Raw genomic sequence first — 20,445 nt, forward strand, 5'->3', positions numbered from 1 at the left:
GAAGTTCTCCCCGGCTGGTCTGATAGCAGCCCTCTTATGTGCCCAGTGAACGTACGAGTGTCCGCATATCCAAATTCGCTTCTGTTCGTTCTGGCAACCTGTAAATCATGTGAAGTGGGATGTTATACAATTAATACAGGATACCGTCGCCAGGACATGGGGCAACCACGACGGACTCCTAACAAATTGGTCTAATGTAGCGCTTGTAAGCGTTCGACTTCCATCGCCCTAGCTCTTTGATTCTGTCTATGGGTAATCCCTTTGCCGCTGCTGTGGAGGCCGCCCCAATTCTAAAGGAGTGTGTACTATATACGCTAGTCTGCATGCCTGCTCGCTGGACACACATGTGAAGTACTCTGGAAAATTGAAATCGCATTAATGGGGTATGATTTTCATGCACTAATAGCCAGCTCTGAGCGGGCGGCCTTCCCCCCAAATATGCTTCCAGATTACTAACAGGACATGTTGGGTCACCCACTATCCGTCTTAACAGAATGTGGGTTCCTTTGGCCAATTGGTCCATTTGGCATCGCCGCTCATAGTCACATCTTGAATCAGCATTCCCATGTCCAACCCCGCAGTTTTGGATTTGTCCACTAATTCGCCAATCCTTAGTGCCCCATGGAATGCCAATGAGAAGGCGCATTTGAATAGGCGGGTCTCGTACGCACTGAGACATATCTCACCTAACATATGGAATAAGTGTGTCAGCTCGTCTATTGTGATAGGGTGTCTGCTATCCGGTTGTGTCACTGTCTCTTTGTTCCAACCCCTCATCATTCTCGTAATGGAGAATTTTCTCGTCGGGTTGTCTATACCTACTGCTTTTGTGAAGAAACTTATACTCGCTATCGTGGTTGATAAAGGACAGAATAAAATTAACCAAAGCATGTACACTGAATATGTCAGTTAGACCCTGCTCCTCCATGTAATGTATGAATGATAAGAAAGCTGTTGTGTATCTTCTCCGTGTGGTCTCAGACAATGATCGCAACACCAAGTCCCAGTACTCTACGGGCCAAACTGCCATATGCTGTCTGGAAGCGGGGTCTGCTTCTCGTCCGCCCCTGGCGCCAGGGCCTTGAATTCTGCAAACTTAAAACGAGAGAGAGCGTCTGCTATAGCATTCTCTTTGCCTGGAATGTGTTTTGCTCTAATAGTAATGTTGTGGACAAGGCACTGTAAAACTATCTTTCTGATCAGGTTAATTGTTAGCATTGTGTTGGCAGACAATCTATTAATGGCCTCTACCACTGCCATATTGTCTAATCGAAAGATAATTGCCCTGTCTGCTAAGCGATGACCCCAAACATGGAAGGAAGCCATGATCAGGAAGAGTTCTAAAAACGTGATATCCTTTGTGATACCTGCCTCCTTCCAATGTGTAGGCCAACGGGCTGCGCACCATGCTTTCTGCAATAAATCCTGAAGCCCTCTTCCCCTGCTGCGGCTGTATATAATTGGAGAGCCCGAGCATCTATTGGGGTGCCTTGCCAAAATGATATTCCATTAAAATTGTGTAGGAACTTTGCCCAAACTGCCAAATCTTCCTTAATGTCCTTAGAAACTCTAATATGATAGTGCTGCCTCTCTATCCCTTTGGTTGCCAAGGCCAATTTCCTAGCAAAGATGCGCCCTATCGGTATGACTCTGGTTGCAAAACACAGGAGGCCCAAATGCTCCTGAAACTGTTTTAAAGTCGCTTTCTTTTTCATTCTCCTCTGATTTACAGCTATAGTTAGCTTTTGTATTTTGTCTTGCGGTAACCTAGAGTACTGCTCTTTCACATCTATTTCTATCCCTAAAAATGTAATGACTGTGCTTGGGCCTACTGTTTTGTCTGCAGCTAGTGGTATGCCAAATTCTTCTGCTACCTGATTAAAAGTCTTGAGCATGACTGCGCAGTCGTGTGCATACCGGCCTATGAACAAGAAGTCATCGAGGTAGTGAACCAGAGCTCCCGCTGTTGCTACTTGCTCAACTACCCAATGAACAAAAGTACTGAACTGCTCAATGTATGCACACGATATTGCGCAACCCATGGGAATACATCTGTCAAAGTAAACCTGCTCTTCAAACCTAAAGTCCAAAAGTGGAAATGACTCTGGGTGTACAGGTAGGAGTCGGAACGCTGCTTCTACATCCGCTTTCGCTAAGTGAGCTTGCGGTCCGTGACTCCATATAACTTCTATCGCTTGGTCAAATGATGTGTATTGCACTGAACAACATTGGGGATCTATGTAATCATTCACAGAGCTTCCTAGTGGATGAGACAGATTATGAATGAGCCAAAACTTTCCTGGTTCTATTGGAGAAATAATCATAGACTCGAATGGGGGTTCTCTGAACGGGCCTGCTATTCTTCCAAGTTTCAACTCCTTTTCGATTTTTTCTCTTGCTATCGGTAAGTGTTTGCTAATGGATACTGCGTTTCTAGGGTAGGTGACTGGCTCATGTTGAGGTTCTGTGTATGGGATGCAGTACCCGCTTTCAAAACCAGCGGTAATGGATGCTGCTGCTACTCTATCGGGGTACCTCTCGAGCCAGTATGCAATAGCTTTATGCTTGATGGGTGATGGGGCCATTTCCTCCTGTGCTCTGACTCGATTGCCATTTGCCTGCCTCCTATCCCTGTGTTGCCTACACTGAGTTGCTGGATGCCCTCCTCCGCACACTGTGCAGGAGTGGTGAAAGGTCTGTGATCTGACATTTCATCTAGCCAGAAATCCAGTACCCTATGTTTCCATGTTATGGTTGGGTTGTCTGCCATGGTCTTTCTGAATTTAATATCGTAATTCAGCCATGCCCATCCACCATAACGCTTATGTGCCCTAATTATAGTGTCCATGTACCGGATCATATATGGGCCCATCTCTGGCTCTTTTTCTATCACAACTGTTATGAAAATATGAAATGCAGATACCCAATTCGAAATGGATTTAAAAACCTTGGGTCTCTTTTCCCGCTGGAATGGCCAGAGGAGTTTGTCATTACAGTTATTGCCCTCATCTGGCTCACGTAAGAGAAGTGAAAATATATGTATAAATTCCTTTTTGAGAATTTTTTCTTTCATCGTTTTAGATACACAACTAGATAAAGTGAATACTCCACATAATACATCACTTCTGGGGTTAAATACCCCTTGGCTATACCTTCCATTCTCTACCAATTGCTGTTCTGTATTAACTGCCTGTAGCGGAATGGTGCCTTGCTCTCTATCCAGTGGTCTTGTACTAGAGCTTGCTGCTTGCCTGGTTTCGTACTCCTGCAGCGCGCTCCTAATGCCCACTGCTAATGCTGTATCTTGACTCTGTGTATTTATATTTGTCAACTGAGTCCTGAGCGTGACTCTTTCTAGCGACTTACCCCTTGAAGGCTCTAGGGTAGTCGATGCTGCCTCTGATGCAGGTCTCGGCGTCGCGCTGGGCATATGTGGCGATGTGTTTAATAATCCGCCACCTAAGGACTGTAGCTGCTCTGTTACTGAGGATACTCCGTGTCTTTCGACCAGTTTGGTCAGCTCTGCCATAAGAGCGCCTAGATCAGCTGCCGATTGTCCCTGCGCTCCCTTAGACTTGGCTCCTGTCTTCGCACTGGCTTTGGGCTGTCGCACGGCATTCTTCTGCTTGTCGCCTGTCTGCTTTTTTGCCGTCGCTTTTTGCCCTTGCCGTCCTGCAGCGATTGCCGCTGTCTGTCTTCTGGAGCGCTGAGATGGCATTTCTGTCTCAGACAAACTAACAAGATAGTCAATTAGTAAACATGCTTTCAACACTTCCCTGCACTTGATGGGGAAGCCCTCCGTCTACTGTAACGCGTTTATCTGCATTGAAATGGCTGCAAAATCAATGAGTTAAAAGTTGCCCTTCTTCCTACTCGCCAGCTCTATAAGTACATAAGTACATATAAGTACATAAGTAATGCCATACTGGGAAAAGACCAAGGGTCCATCGAGCCCAGCATCCTGTCCACGACAGCAGCCAATCCAGGCCAAGGGCACCTGGGAAGCTTCCCAAACGTACATTCTATACATGTTATTCCTGGAATTTTGGATTTTTCCAAGTCCGTTTAGTAGCGGTTTATGGACTTGTCCTTTAGGAAACCGTCCAACCCCTTTTTAAACTCTGCTAAGCTAACCGCCTTCACCACTTTCTCCGGCAACGAATTCCAGAGTTTAATTACATGTTGGGTGAAGAAAATTTTCTCCGATTTGTTTTAAATTTACTACACTGTAGTTTCATCGCATGCCCCCTAGTCCTAGTATTTTTGGAAAGCGATATACCACTATCGGATTCTATATGCCTAAATAGATAGCGCCAAACATGTTACTTATTGACAATGTACTCTGAATTGTCCCATAATTTTTTCTTGGTATATTATTATCATGTTCTAATCATAACATGCAACCAAATTCTTTCTGTAATACCAAATTTCTACTCTCTTCTTTTTACTATTCCTGCTGTATTGTAAGCCACATTCAGCTTGCAAAAGGTGGGACAATGTGGGATACAAATGCAATATATAAATCAATCGATCTGTGCTATCTTCCGTGATGGTGCTCTGCTGCCATCTACTGACTGATGTAAGGCACTGCACTCAACCAGCCACGTGCAACCAGAATTGCTAATTGCTGTTGTAACTTTCGTGTTATTTTAATGACCCTTTCCTTGTTAACCCCCGAGCGACGCTACCCACCCCTTGCAGACTCTGTCCTTGCTAGAAATAACCTCAGGTCATGGTGGAAGCCTTTTCGGTGCCGGTACCCCATAACTGCATTAGCCATGTGGTGCATCTTATCCCTTTCTGCTATCCTCTCACTAACCTTGCCCTGCTTATGCGGAGCTCTGTTATGCCATGTGGCTAAGCGAAAACAGATAAAAATGTGCACATGTTTAATTAATTTCAGGAGCTCTATGCCTGCCATACTCTTCTCATCCACAGTCCCCTAGAACTTGCCGCTGACCTTCCGTACCCTCTGCCCTTTGTGACTGCTGCTCCCGTTCCTATGAGGAAAACAGCTAACGTCTCTTGCAAATAGGTGCTGCGAGAATGCCCAGAAGCCTTATCTCTTTGTTGCAGCATGCCTCCACCTTGTCTCAGAATTAAACACTGCTCTCACTCTCCATTGCACTTCCGTTATTGCACGGCTCCTTCGCTCTCATACTTCTCCCTGGACAGATTTCTCTTGCAGCCACACAAGTGAAGTGACTCCCCCATGACGTCACGGACCCGGACTTATAGCAAAGCTTAAAGCTTTAATACAAACGTAGTTTACTACGCCTGCGTGCAGCTTCCCGCCATATCCACCCCCCATAACCCCCCAGTAGTCACCGCCCCTTTCCAGTTTTATTCTTCCCGCTCTGGCGGTCAGACCCGTTGACGAATCGTTAGTGCAGCTCTCGCGTTTATTTTTTTCTTTTGTTATTTTTATAATCGTTCTTTCTCTCAACAATTACCAAAGAATTTAATTTAGCAGCCCTCCTCTTCCCGAACATGTCGGCGAAGAAACATGGATTTAAACGCTGCTCACGGTGTACCAACAAAATGTCCCTCACAGACCCGCATGACCTGTGTGTCCACTGCCTAGGCACGACGCACTTAGACTCCAGCTGCGATAAATGTGCAGCCATGCTCCCTCGGACGAGGCAGATAAGACATTTAAAAATGAAGGCAGTAGTGGAGGACTTACCTCAACAGCCCGGTAAGAAAGCAAAGAATAAGAAGCGGCACTGTGAGGAACCCCCGGAGAGTGCCTTGCCTAGCAAAAAGCAACAGTCTCTGCCACCACAACTCCAACTAGTTGTCGGTGCTCAGACTCAACCCCAGCAAACACCATCTGCTGAGGAAAACCAGCATGGTCGTTCTGGGCACCGCAGCACCTCTTCCCCACTGCATCCTCGGCACCGGGAGAGTGCCTCCGATCACATTCGGCACCGGGAGAGCTTTTCCCCTGGCCAGAGGCACCGAGAAAGCCTTTCTCCTGCACGTCGGCACCGAGGCAGCTCCTCCTCTGCTCATCGGCACCGTCAGGACTCCTCCCACTCGCATCACAGGGCTGGCTCCTCCCATTCATCACATCACACAGCTGGCTCCGCCCACCCTGTGCATCACAGCCACAGCTCCTCCCCTGCTTCACATCTTCAGGGTTACTCCTCCCCTCCTGAGCTGCAGACTGCTACAAAGTTTTTTTCTGACACCTCTCCTCCTGCTCTGGCTCAGGCAATGCCACCTCTCTCTCTACAGGACAGACAGGCGGTCCCTGATCAAATTCTCTCTCCTCACCACCATTCAGGAGGTCGGGCAGCAGTCTCTCCCGCGGACCTCTCCTCTATGCCACAATCAAACCACGATATCCTCAATCTGCTGCGTGCTTTTTTGGCTAATCAAAATCTCTCAGCTCAACAGCACCTCACGACCACTCAGCAGCCGTCACACCCGGCGACAGGGGTTTCGCCCCCGGATCGGCCAGCCCCTCGGCAGCGCTCACGCTCCGAGTCCTTTTCAGACTCTCTGGCTGCAGGCAATTTTTCAGACTCTGGCTCTTCCCCGCCCCCATCTCAGGGATGCTCCAGATCTTCCTCTCCTGATGCCCGCTCCGATATCATCGCGGGCTCTCCGGGTCTACCTTCTGACCCCTCTCCCCCGCTACCATCTAAGTCATCTCAACCAGAGGATACTTCCTATCCAAAATTTCTCCTCAAATTGGCATCAGCCTTGGATATTCCCTCCTCTTCTCAACCGGATCCCCGATCCAAAAAATTACAGGCTCTGCGCTATAAGGAGGCACCGAAAGACATCATCGCGTTGCCTTTGCACGAAGTGCTGGCGGATCAGCACAAGTTGGTGTGGTCTACTCCATTCACATCTCTCCCTACTAAGAAGAGTTTGGATACCAAATACAAAGTCCAAGATACCTGGGGCTTCGGTAAACCACAACTATCTCACCACTCCATAGTGGTCCAGTCCGCCATGCGTAAACACAAAAGCTCACGAGACCACTCTAATTTTCCACCAACGAAAGACATGAAGCTCATGGATCTCATGGGTAAGAAGATGTATCAAAGCTCCATGCTCAATGCCCGCATAGGGCTTCACATCTTCCATTATACCGACTATCAATTCACCATACTAGACAACTTCTCACGAGCACTGGATTCCCTCCCTGCGGCACTGCAACCTCAATTCCGGCCACTGCTTCAAAATCTGGAAGAATGCGCCACCAATTTAATCAGAGCCGCCCACGACTCATATGACACGTCGGTTCGAGGGGCCGCGGTAGGCCTTTCCACACGCCGGCTAGCGTGGCTAAAAGCATCCGGCCTACGTGAGGACGTTCATAACAGAGTGGCTGATGCTCCCTGCACAGGGGATAACCTGTTTGGTGACGGAGTTTAACAACAAGCAACATAGACCTCAGCAGTCTAAGAAAGCATATCGTGAGCGGCGGACATCCAAACCAGCGCCCTCGACGGCGCCCAAACCCTTATCCTCTTTTTGACACGCAGATGGCTATGCAGCTACCGGTGGGAGGTCGTCTTCAGTTTTTTGCCCCTCATTGGCCCCCTATAACATCAGACAAGTGGGTCCTCTCCATTGTCAACCAGGGGTACCTTCTTCACTTTACGACCCCCCCACCTCTCCCCCGCATAGTCACTTCACAAGTTCCTTCGTCTCACATCCACCTGCTTCACGACGAGATTTCCCGCCTCCTGCGCATCAGGGCAATCGAACCGGTACCAGAATGTTCCCAGAATACAGGATTTTATTCCAGATTCTTTCTTATTCAGAAGAAGAACGGCGGTTTGCGTTCTATTCTGGACTTACGCTCCCTGAACAAATTTCTAAAAAAAGAAAAGTTCCGCATGACGACTCTCCAAATGATTCTTCCACTGCTCAATCAGAACACATGGCTCGTGTCCCTGGACCTGCAGGATGCATATCTCCACATCCCGATCCACCCAGCGTCCAGAAGTTACCTGCGTTTTCAAGTCCACTCTCACCACTATCAATTCCGAGTTCTTCCCTTCGGCCTCTCCTCAGCACCACGAGTGTTCACAAAATGTGTCATCACCATCATCGCTCACCTTCGCCAGCAAAGGGTCACAATCTTCCCTTACCTCGACGACTGGCTCATCGCGTCGCCAACTGCTCAGGAGGCCCTCCACTCTCTAGCAAAGGTCACCTCACTTCTCCAGACTCTGGGATTCCTCATCAACGTGGACAAGTCTCAGCTCATTCCCACGCAACATCTCGAGTTTATAGGAGCTGTCCTCCATACCCCGCAGATGCTAGCGTTTTTGCCCCTCAACAGGGCCACACGGATTTCCATCCTCATCGCCCACCTGACCCAGGTCTCAGTCACATCTGCCCGAACGTTACTCGTGCTTCTGGGCCATATGGCGGCTACCATTCCAGTACTCCCGCTAGCCAGGCTCCATATGAGACCGCTACAGTGGCACCTCCGGGACAAGTGGATACAAGCTCTTCAACCGCTATCTGCAAAGATACCTCTCTCTCACAGTCTAAAGACCTCGCTGCAATGGTGGGCCCACGCCCCCCATCTCCTCCAGGGTATGCCCTTCCGGCCTCCCCTGCCGTCCGTTTATCTAACAACCGACGCCTCCAAGCAAGGGTGGGGAGCGCATCTGGGCTCCTACATGACTCAAGGACATTGGACGCCCAAAGAAATGTCATACAGTATCAACCTGCTAGAGTTGCGAGCCATCAGATTAGCGCTTCAAGCTTTTCAGCCACACCTCTCGCAACAGCGGATTCATGTGCAGACAGACAATCAGGTAGCCATGTACTATGTCAACAAGCAAGGCGGCACCGGCTCCCGACAGCTGTGCCGGGAAGCTCTACATCTCTGGCAGGTGGTCCTGAAGCTTCGGTCCACCATCTCGGCCTCCTACCTGCCCGGAGTGCAGAATACCTTGGCAGACTCACTCAGCAGGAAGCTACAACCGCACGAGTGGTCACTCAAGACCACTGTTACGCAAGATCTGTTCGACAAGTGGGGTCACCCTCTCGTCGATCTCTTCGCATCCCCACTCAACGCCAAGTGTCGCAGATTCTGCTCCAAGTTTCCCAGTCAGCGCAGACTAGCAGAAGATGCCTTTCACATTCCGTGGACAGAAGGCCTCCTCTATGCATTTCCTCCAATCCCTCTCATCTCCAAGACAATCCAAAAGGCCAAATCAGACGGGGCATCTCTGTTGTTAATAGCTCCGTACTGGCCGAGACAAGCCTGGTTCACGGCTCTCCTGAACCTCACGACATGCCCTCCACTTCCGCTGCCGCTGGAACCGGACCTTCTCACACAGCAGCAGGGCAGTCTTCTGCACCCAAACCTCGCATCCCTCCGCCTCATGGCCTGGCGGATCAGCCCCTCTCCAGCCTGATGTTCTCACATGGGGTGCTGAGGGTCCTCCTCGCGTCCAGGAAGGACTCTACTCTCAAGTCTTACAATGCAAAATGGCAGCGTTTCTCTAGCTGGTGTTCCGGCCATCACCTCCACCCTGCCAACGCTTCTCTCTCCCGCGTCTTGGATTACCTGCTCCATCTTTCAGAGTCACAGCTGTCTTACTCCTCCATCCGGCTCCATCTCTCAGCTCTCTCGGTGTTCCATGACCCGGTGGATGACTTATCCCTCATGCAGCACCCTGTGGTGAAGCGCTTTCTCAAAGGACTCATGCATCTCTATCCTCCCATTCGCCCTCCAACTCAAGCATGGGACCTCAACCTGGTACTCAATGCACTCACAGCCTCTCCATTTGAGCCACTGCAGTCAACCGACCTCAAATATCTCACTTGGAAAACACTGTTCTTGATCACGTTGACTTCGGCACGGCGCATCGGCGAAATCCAGGCTCTCGTCCACTATCCACCCTATACTCAATTACTACACGATAAGGCTGTGCTCCGTACTCATCCGAAGTTTCTACCGAAGGTGGTCTCGCCTTCCCATCTCAATCAAACCATCATGCTGCCCACCTTCTTTCCTCCTCCACATGTTTCCGAGGACCATAAGAGATTTCATACGCTGGATTGCCTGAGAGCCCTTACCATCTATTTGAATAGAACTAAAGGCACCAATAGGCCTTCTCAATTATTCCTTTCACTACGCTCTCCTCACCACCCAAGGCCAGTAACCAAGGGGACTCTATCCCAGTGGATTGCGAACTGTATCACCTTATGCTACCAGCTCGCCGCAGCCACTCCCTCACAGATTCCGCATATTACAGCTCATAATCTGAGGGCCATGGCGGCCACGAAAGCTCATCTGCAACGAACTTCCCTGCAGGATATTTGCAGAGCAGCTACGTGGTCCACTGTGCACACTTTTGTGAAACATTACTGCCTGGATACCGCTTCAGCTACTGATGCGGCGTTCGGCCAGGCGGTCCTTTCTTCTGTGTCCTGAGGCGTCAACTACCACCTCCTCCTCTCACAGGTACCAGTTTTAACTTTTTCTTCTGTTCCTTTTACAGTACCATGTGTGCCCGCAGGGGCGTCTTGTTCACCTGTTACCTGTGGAGCTGGGGAATCTTCACTTGTGTGGCTGCAAGAGAAATCTGTCCAGGGAGAAATAGAAGTTGCTTACCTGTAACGGTAGTTCTCCTTGGACAGATGATCTTGCAGCCACACAATCCCTCCCAACCCTCCCTTAAGTTGCCGCTAGCTTTTTTACCAAACTGGAAAGGGGCGGTGACTACTGGGGGGTTATGGGGGGTGGATATGGCGGGAAGCTGCACGCAGGCGTAGTAAACTACGTTTGTATTAAAGCTTTAAGCTTTGCTATAAGTCCGGGTCCGTGACGTCATGGGGGAGTCACTTCACTTGTGTGGCTGCAAGATCATCTGTCCAAGGAGAACTACCGTTACAGGTAAGCAACTTCTATGTTTCACTAGGTGAGTGACTCATGTGTGCTTGCTGAATCAGCATTGCTTCCTGCACTGGCTAGATGAAAGGGGGCTACCTGTTCCCTCCCGGTGTCATTTATATCCTTCACGCCCCTCCTCTTCATCCCTGTCTCTCTCCTTTTTAACCCTTTCCTTCTTTATACTTGCCCTCTTCCCTAACTGTATCTCTGTCTATCCCTTCCTTCTTCAGCCCCTCCCTCCCTTCCCTTCTTTGCTCTCCTGGCCTTCCGCCCATTTGTGTACGGCATTCCCTTAAAGGGGTCTGCCTTCTTCTGAATCCTCATTTTGAAGTACTAAACAAAATGTACCTAAAGTAAAATTATAACAATTTGTAGAAAACCAGCATGAAAGTAGTGTTACTTGCCCAAAGTCAAAAGGAGCTGCCTGTGTCTGAAGTGGGAATTGAACTCAGTTCCTCAAGACCAAAGTCCACTACCATAACCACTAGTCCACTCCTCCACTGAAGTGGAGATCTTTTTGAAGAACTCATCATTTGTAACCTCATTTCAATCTACAGGCGTAGCTAAACAAGGTTTGACATCCACCTTTCTTTCCACCTATGAAACTGCCTGTCTAACAAACATTCAGTGCTCTGTAGATTTTAATGGCGCACCATAGGTGAGAGAAGCAGAGAAATGTTACAAAGTTAGAATGCCTACAATATACCTCGGTAAAAAGCAGAATACTCATTTTGAAGTACTGAACAAAATGTACCTGAAGTAGAATTATAACAATTGGAAGCAAACAAGCATGAAAGCAGATTTTGAAATTACAACAGGAGCTGTAACTAAGGGTAGGCAAAGTAACTGGCTTTTTCTGGGGATCTTTTTGAAGAACTCATGATTTGAAACTTCATAGGGTTACCATTTTGTGTCCTCTGAAAAAGAGGACACATGTCACGCCCCCTACCCCGCCCCCGCCATGCCTCATGCCCCGCCCCTGCCACGCCCCCTTCGGGTCCTCGTTCCGCCCCTATTCCCCGCCCCCCCCCCCGTCACAAAGTCCCCTCCCCCCCTCTCACATACCCCCCCCTCACTTACTATCTAGCCCTGGTGGTCTAGTAGCATCTTCTCTTTGGAGCAGGAAAGAGCCCCCTCTTTCTTGCCCGGAGCGCTGCCTGCCCTTGCCTGCTGCATCCTCCTCAGTCTGGCTGGGGATTCAAAATGGCCACCGAGAGTTGAAGCGGCCTCGCGAGAGTTCAACTCTCGGCGGCCATTTTGAATCCCCAGCCAGACCGAGGAAGATGATAGACAGGGGAGGCAGCGCTCCGGGCAGGAAAGAGGGGGCTCTTTCCTGCCCCGAAGACGTCACTAGACCACCAGGGAACATGGTAAGGAAGGGGAGGGGATGGGAGACCAGACCCACGGCGCCGATCGCCCGCCCAGACGCACGCGCCTGCCCGCACCCGCGCCCACGTTTGTCCAGAAATCCGGACAAACGTGGGTGCAGGCAAAATCCGGACATGTCCGGGGAAATCCGGACAAATGGTAACCCTAAAACTTCATATCAGTCTACAGAAGAGCCAAGGAGTAGCTAAACAAGGTTTGACATCCACCTTTGTTTCTTTCTATGAAACTCCCTATTGAAAGTTCATTCAGTGCTCCTTAGAGTTCAATGGAGCACAATAGGTGAGAGGAGCAGAATAATGTTGGAATGCCTATAATTTACCTTGGTAAACAGCAGAATCCTCATTATGAAGTACTAAACAAAATATACCTAAAGTAAAATTATAACAATTGGAAGAAAACCAGCAAAAAAGTAGTGTTACATGCAGAGTCAAAAGGAGCTACCTGTGTCTGAAGGGGGAATTGAACTCAGTTCTTCAGTTCCCCAAGACCAAACTCTACCACCCTAACCACTAGACCACTCCTCCACTGAAGTGGAGATCGTTTTGAAGAACTCATGATTTGAAACTTAATTTCAGTCTACAGAAGCGCCAAGGAGTAGCTAAACAAGGTTTGATATCCACCTTTGTTTCTTTCTATGAAACTGCCTGGTGAAGTTCATTCAGTGCTCTTTAGATTTCAATGGAGCACAATAGGTGAGAAGAACAGGATAATATTACAAGGTTGGAATGCCTATAATTTACCTCGGTAAACAGCAGAATACTCATTTTGATGTACTGAACAAAATGTACCTAAAGTACAGTTATAACAATTGGAAGCAAACAAGCATGAAAGCAGTTTTTGAAATTACAACAGGAGCTGTAACTAACAGTAGAGTAACTGGCATTTTCTGAAGTGGAGATCTTTACATCCACCTTTGTTTCTTCCAATGAAACTGCCTGTCTAACAAATATTCAGTGCTCTGTAGATTTCAATGGAGCACCATAGGTGAGAGGAGCAGAGTAATGTTACAAGGTTGGAATGCCTATAATTTACGTTGGTAAACAGCAGAATCCTCATTTTCAAGTACTAAATAAAATATACCTAAGTAGAATTATAACAATTGGAAGCAAACGAGTATGAAAGCAGATTTTGAAATTACAACAGGAGCTATAACTAAAGTTGGGCAGAGTAACTGGCATTTTCTGAAGTGGAGATCTTTACATCCACCCTTGTTTCTTCCTATGAAACTGCCTGTCTAACAAACATTCAGTGCTCTGTAGATTTCAATGGAGCACCATCGGGGAGAGGAGCAAATAATAATGTTACAAGGTCCTCATTTTGAAGTACTAAACAAAATATACCTAATGTAGAATTATAACAATTGGAAGCAAACCAGTGGCGTAGCCAGACCTGAGATTTTGGGTGGGCCCAGAGCTAAAATGGGTGGGCACGCACTGTCTATATAAGTATGAGCAGTGTCTCTTGGGATCCTACAAAATAATGCCTTAGAATTCACTTGATGATGGATTTCTAAGTAGTCTGCCCAAAAGCTGCCCTGCATCAGTATAACCACATACATACTTAATGGAAAAATTGATATTTTTAAATATAATTACATTATCCCACAATCGCTCCACTGCAAAATGCTATACACAAACTTGTGCAAAAACACACTCATATCCTTACTAAACCATAACAGCACTAATTCCAAGGACAGGACGAGCTACAACCTTATGCTTCAAAAGGCAGAACTGTAATTACACTAGGCTCTAAAACACCAATACACTACCTCGTGAAAAAAAAAAGCAAAACAAAAGGGGCTGCAAATACTACACGCAATCAGAATACTGCACCTTGATCACACATGAACAACACATGACACAACGGACATGACACAAGGAACTAGAAATCAAAAAATATGAAGGCAAAATACTGAACTGGAAAGTTAACTCAAGAAGTTAGACTTAGCATGCAGCAATACCAGAAAAATTAAAACCTACATGCAAAATATCACAGATGTACATTTCCAAAAGCTGACATATTCCAATTAATAAATTCTGAATAAAATACTTTTTTCTACCTTTGTTGTCTGATCTATTCGCTTTGGTCCCAGTGTCTTCTGTTTCATGCAGTGTCTTCTTTCCATCTGATATTTTTTCTCTCACCATGTCCACCATCCTCTTGTGTCCTTATGTGTCCTGTCTACCATCTGTACCCCTGTCCCTATCCTTCCTCAACTCAGCAGTTTCCCCTCCATCCATGTCCAGCATTTCTCCTCACTTCCCTCCATCCATGTGCATCTACTTCCTCTGTCTTCCCTCTCCTCCATCCATGAGCATCTCCTTCCTTTGTCTTTCCTTCCCTCCATCCTTGTCCAACATTTTTCCTCTCTTCCCTGCCCTCCACTCCATCCACGTCCAGCATTTCTCCTCTCTTCCCTCCCCTCCATCCATGCACATCTCCTCCCTGACTTCTTTCCCCTTCCTCCATCCAGCAACTCTCCATTCTCCCCTGCCCTCTCCTCCATCCACCCATATCCAGCAAATGTCCTCTATCCCCTCCATTCATCCATCCATGTTCAGCAAGTCTCCTCTTTCCTTTCCCCTGCCCTCCCCCCTCCATCCATCCATGTCCAGCAACTCTCCATTCTCTCCTGCCCTCTCCTCCATCCACCCATATCAAGCAAATTTCTTCTCTCCCCTTTCCCCTCCATCCATGCATGCCCAGCAATTCTCCTCCTTCCCCTGCCCTCCGCTCCATGTCCAGCAACTCTCCATTCCCCTGCCTTCTCCTCCATCCAACTCCAGCAAATTTCCTCTCTCCCCTTTCCCCTCCATCCATGCCCAGCAATTCTCCTCCTTCCCCTGCCCTCCGCCATGTCCAGCAACTCTCCATTCCCCTGCCTTCTCATCCATCCATCTCCAGCAAATTCCCTCTCCCCTTCCCCTCCATCCATGCATGCCCAGCAATTCTCCTCCTTCCCCTGCCCTCCACTCCATGTCCAGCAACTCTCCATTCCCCTGCCTTCTCCTCCATCCATCTTCAGCAAATTTCCTCTCTCCCCTGTCCCCTCTAGCAATCCCTGTTGTCCAGCAATTCTCCTTTCTCCCCTGCCCATCCTGTTTCTATCCATCCCCTTCCCCATTCTATCCAGCATCTCCCTCCCCCTCTCTCACCCTTCACAGCATCTCCCATCTGTCTGTCTCAAACAACGACAATGTGAATGCAGCTTGCAGTAGCTCACAGGTTTGCCTGCTTTAACTTGCCTCAGCGACGGCTGCGCAGGGGAGTGGAATAGATAGGCTGCTGGCTCACTTCCACTCCACTCCCCAAGTCGCAGCGGCGAACGGGCGGCCCTAAAAGCAGCAAGCAACCAGGCTCGTCAACTCCATCCTTCCTTCACTTCCTGCCCTCTCTGTGTGCGTCCCGCCTTCCTCTGATGTCATTTCCTTTCGAGTGGGCGGGACGCTGAGAGGGCAGGAAGCGAAGGAAAGACGGAGTCGACGAGCCTGGTTGCTTGCTGCTTTTAGTGCCGCCCGTTCGCCACTGCGGGTAAGAAACAAATAACATCAGAGCTGCGAGTGGCTCGCAGACTAGGACTGGGTGGGCCTGAGCCAAGAATGGGTGGGCCTGGGCCCACCCAGGCCCACCCGTAGCTACGCCCCTGAAGCAAACGAGCATCAAAGTAGTGTTACTTGCTCAGTGTCAAAAGAAGCTGCCTGTGTCTGAAGTGGGAATTGAAATCAGTTTCTCAAGACCAAAGTCCACCACCCTAACCACTAGTCCACTCCTCTACTGAAGTGGAAACCTTTTTGAAGAACTCATGATTTGAAACTTCATTTCAGTCTTCAAAACAGCCAAGGAGTAGGTAAAAAAGTTTTGACATCCACCGTTGTTTCTTCCTATGAAACTGCCTGTCTAACAAACATTCAGTGCTCTGTAGATTTCAATGAGCACCATAGGTGAGAGGAGCAGAGTAATGTCACAAGGTTGGAATGCCTATAATTTACGTTGGTAAACAGCAGAATCCTCATTTTCAAGTACTAAACAAAATATACCTAAGTAGAATTATAACAATTGGAAGCAAACGAGTATGAAAGCAGATTTTGAAATTACAACAGGAGCTATAACTATAGTTGGGCAGAGTAACTGGCATTTTCTGAAGTGGAGATCTTTACATCCACCTTTGTTTCTTCCTATGAAACTGCCTGTCTAACAAACATTCAGTGCTCTGTAGATTTCAATGGAGCACCATAGGTGAGAGGAGCAAATAATGATGTTACACGGTCCTCATTTTGAAGTAGTAAACAAAATTAGAATTATAACAATTGGAAGCAAACGAGCATGAAAGCAGATTTTGAAATTACAACAGGAGCTGTAACTAAGGGTAGGCAAAATAACTGGCATTTACTGAAATGGAGATCATTTTGAAGAACTCATGATTTGAAACTTCATTTCAGTCTACAGAACAGCCAAGGAGTAGCTAAACAAGGTTTGACATCCACCTTTATTTCTTCCTATGAAACTGCCTGTCTAACAAACATTCAGTGCTCAGTAGATTTCAATGGAGCACCATAGGTGAGAGGAGCAGAGTACAAGGTTGGAATTCCTATAATTTACCTTGGTAAACAGCTCTCTCCCTCGCCCTCCCAAGTCACGGCTGCACCCAGTCCCCTGGGCACAGTCCTCCTCACCCACCCTGCTCCACGCAACCCGTCCAGCCGACTTCCCTCTCCTCTCCCAATTCGGACCCTCACCCCCACCCTCTCACATCCCGTCCCGACTCACCTCGCCGCTGGACCTGAAGGACCCCACCCTCTCCTCCCACTCACTCCTGAGTCACCGCTGGAGCCGCTGGTCTCTCCCTTCCCCCTCTCAAGTCACCGCTGGACCCCGTCCGCTGCCCAGAGCCCCCCTCACCCACCCTCCTTCCTGATGGACACTCCCCCTCTCGAGTCGCTGCTGCACCCCGTCTCCTGCACAGAGCCCCCCCTCACCCAACCACCTCCCCGATGGACACTCGCCGCAGCCACACGCTTCCCATCCCGCCACCCTCCCTCTCATCTCCGAGACCGGGGTCAGACTCTTGGAGATGGAGGCCACCAGGACGGTGGATGAGCACCTGCGGCAACTGTCCATCGGAGAGGAGCCGGGTTCAGGCCTCTGGGCGGGGGACGGGGTCTAGCGGCGACTCAGAAGGGGGGAGGGACACAGCAGTGGCTCCACCCGTGACTCAGGAGCGAGCGGGGAGGAGAGGGTGCCAGCAATTCTCCTTGCTCCTCTGATTACCTCAGTCGAAGTGGCCGCGTCATTGAAAGCCCTGCCCATCTCCAGCCTTCCCTTCCAGTTCGTTCCCTCAGAGTCCTACCTTCTGACGTCATTTCCTCTTTCCGCGAGGGAAGGACTCGAAGGAAAGGCTAGCGACAGGCAGGGCTTTCAATAATGCGGCCGCTTCGATGGAGGTAATCAGGGGAGCTAAGAGAATCGCTGGGTGGCTGGAGGGGAGGCAGGGGAGTGAGGAGAATCGCTGGGTGGCTGGGGGGGCAGGGGAGACAGGAGAATCGCTGGGTGGCTGGAGGGGGGTGGCAGGAGAGAGGAGAATCACACACACTCTCTCTCTCACAGACACACTTGCACCCAGTCTCTGTCTCTGTCACACACACACTCTCTCTCTTACACAGTCACTCTCACACACACTCTCTCAAACATACACACTCAAAGAAAACCTTGCTAGCGCCCATTTCATTTGTGTCAGAAACGGGCCTTTTTTACTAGTGGACAATATAGTTCAGTGATAAATCTGGCGATAATGTTTGTTCATAGTTCACATTACAAACTATTGAAGTATGAAAGATCTAATTCCTAACAAATCTCATGTTACGAGCCACATTATACATTTGAATATCCGGTAAACTCATTTCCCCCTCTCGTCTCAGCAGCTGTAGCTGTTGCTAAGAGGCCCTAGGGTGTTTACTCCCCCACAGGAAATGCCGGATCAGTTGATTCCAGTGTTTCCTATCTTGCCACCGTAGGATAATGAGTAGGTTTTGCAATACATAGAGCCACTTTGGTAATATGATCATTTTTAACAAATGGATTTTCCCCCACAATGAAATTGGGAGCCCAATGCTCACAAAGCCTCGCGATCTCTAATAGAAGAGGCGCTATATTAAATTACATAAGGACTGGGAAGTATCAACCCCAGGTACTGAAATGGCCACACCAACACGCTGGAAGCTCCCCTGGCAGACCCAATGCCTCTGACTTATCCATATTGATCTACAACCCCGAGGCCTGTCCAAACTGCATCAAAATGTCAAGGGCTCAAGGCTCCATCAGGGCCATGAATAAATCATCTGCAAACATACTTCATTTGAACCCTTCCGGCCCCACAGGTACACCCCAAATCGCATCGTCCATCAAAAGCGTTTAATGCTAATGATTCCATGCATAAAATATACAAGAAAAGTGTCACGCTTTCCAAAAGCAGGAACTAGGATCGTGAGCCCTTGGACCACTGCCGAGGAGCGGCAGTGGCAGACAAAACCACCCCACATAGGTGGCAGAACTCTGACAGGGCCAGCTAGACTTCACCTGCACTTGACCACCGTTCCTCAGGAGTTGAGCCCCTGAGTGCAGATGGCCGGCAGGACTTACCGGACAGGGCCGGAACTGGATACCAGCAGGATACACACAGGGACTAGAACACACAGGGAGGCTAGGCAGAATACTAGACTAGGACTCTCAGACAGACAAGGGACAGAACTGAAAGCTGCAAGCAGCCACTGAAACAGGGAACAAACACTGGTAGACAAGAGACAGAACTGAAAGCTGCAAGCAGCCACTGAACAAGAAACACAGACAACCTAGAACTAGACAAAGACATACAAACAAGAAACAAGACTGGGAAACAAGCAATAAAGTACAAGAAGCTACACAAAGACTAAACTAGAATCAGGCAAGAACACAGACTAGGCAGAAGTGCAGCAAGCACCAACAAACCAGGGCCTTAGGCGATGCAAAGGCAAAGCAGAGAGTTTCCAAATGGCTAATAAGTCCAGCAGCAGCTGAGATTCAGCTGCAGCAATCACCCGGCAGCTATAGGTGCTGAGCAGGCTCAAACAAGACATGCAAGTCTGGTAGGCCGGAAGATCCGGACTGGACTGGGCTGAAGTCTGGAATGGGAAACAACTCATAGATAATCCAATGCAGCCACCAGGTCTGGCCACCAGAGGGCAAGAGGAACACAACCCAAAACACAGGCAGAAAGCATACTGAAGCACAGAGAGGCTTAACACACACAAGTGCAGTATAGTGTAGCACAGAGAGACAGAGACAGAACTAACTCAGAAAGACCAGACAGACGCCAGCTTAGAAGCTGACCACCAGAAATAAGGTAAGCCTGAGAGGGGTCACGACCACAGACGTGACAAGAAGGGATAGAGAACAATCCTGTCGGGTGCCTCCTGAATATCAAATGAAGGGGAGCGTATACAAGAGGCAGATCATGGCTGTAATTAATGCCTTGAAACCAAAATGGTCCAAAACCTCCCAAAGGTATGGCCAAAAAACTTGGTCAAAAGCTTTCTCTAAATCAAAGTTTTTAAAAAGGGCATCTATCTCTTGTTGACTAGATATGAGTAGGTGCCATAATAATCTTGCAAATAGTACCAGCCGCATTTCTGCATCGCACAAACCCAACTTGATAGGCAACCACCTCAGGTATTAATTGCACTGAGTCAGTTGGCTAGTACTTTGGCATAAATCTTGGCATCACAGTTCAATAATGAGATTGGCCTATAGGAGCTTGTGCTAAGTGGGTCTCACCCAGGTTTCAAAAGGGGAACCCCCCCCCCCCCCACACACACACACACACATGTGGCAGCCTCCCTTGTTCCAACGCCTGACCTTAAACCTCATACAAGATGTTTGAAAATGGGATATTAAAATGGAAGGCCATTTTGTCCTGGTGTTTTATGTCCAGGGGCTGTCTGAATAGCATGTAAGGGCGCGTTTAAGACTGCTAAAGTCTCCTCTGTCATGGTTGGAAATGGGAGAACATCTAAAAATTGGAAATCACTGGAGTCTAGAACCTGAGATGCCATGTACAGAGTACGGTAAAAATTGTGAAAATTTGATTAATTTGTGTATTACTCCTTAGCTGTGTGCCCGTGGGATCCCACAAACCACAGACCCAC

This window comes from Microcaecilia unicolor, chromosome 13 (assembly GCF_901765095.1).
Source record: "Microcaecilia unicolor chromosome 13, aMicUni1.1, whole genome shotgun sequence".
NCBI lineage: Eukaryota > Metazoa > Chordata > Amphibia > Gymnophiona > Siphonopidae > Microcaecilia > Microcaecilia unicolor.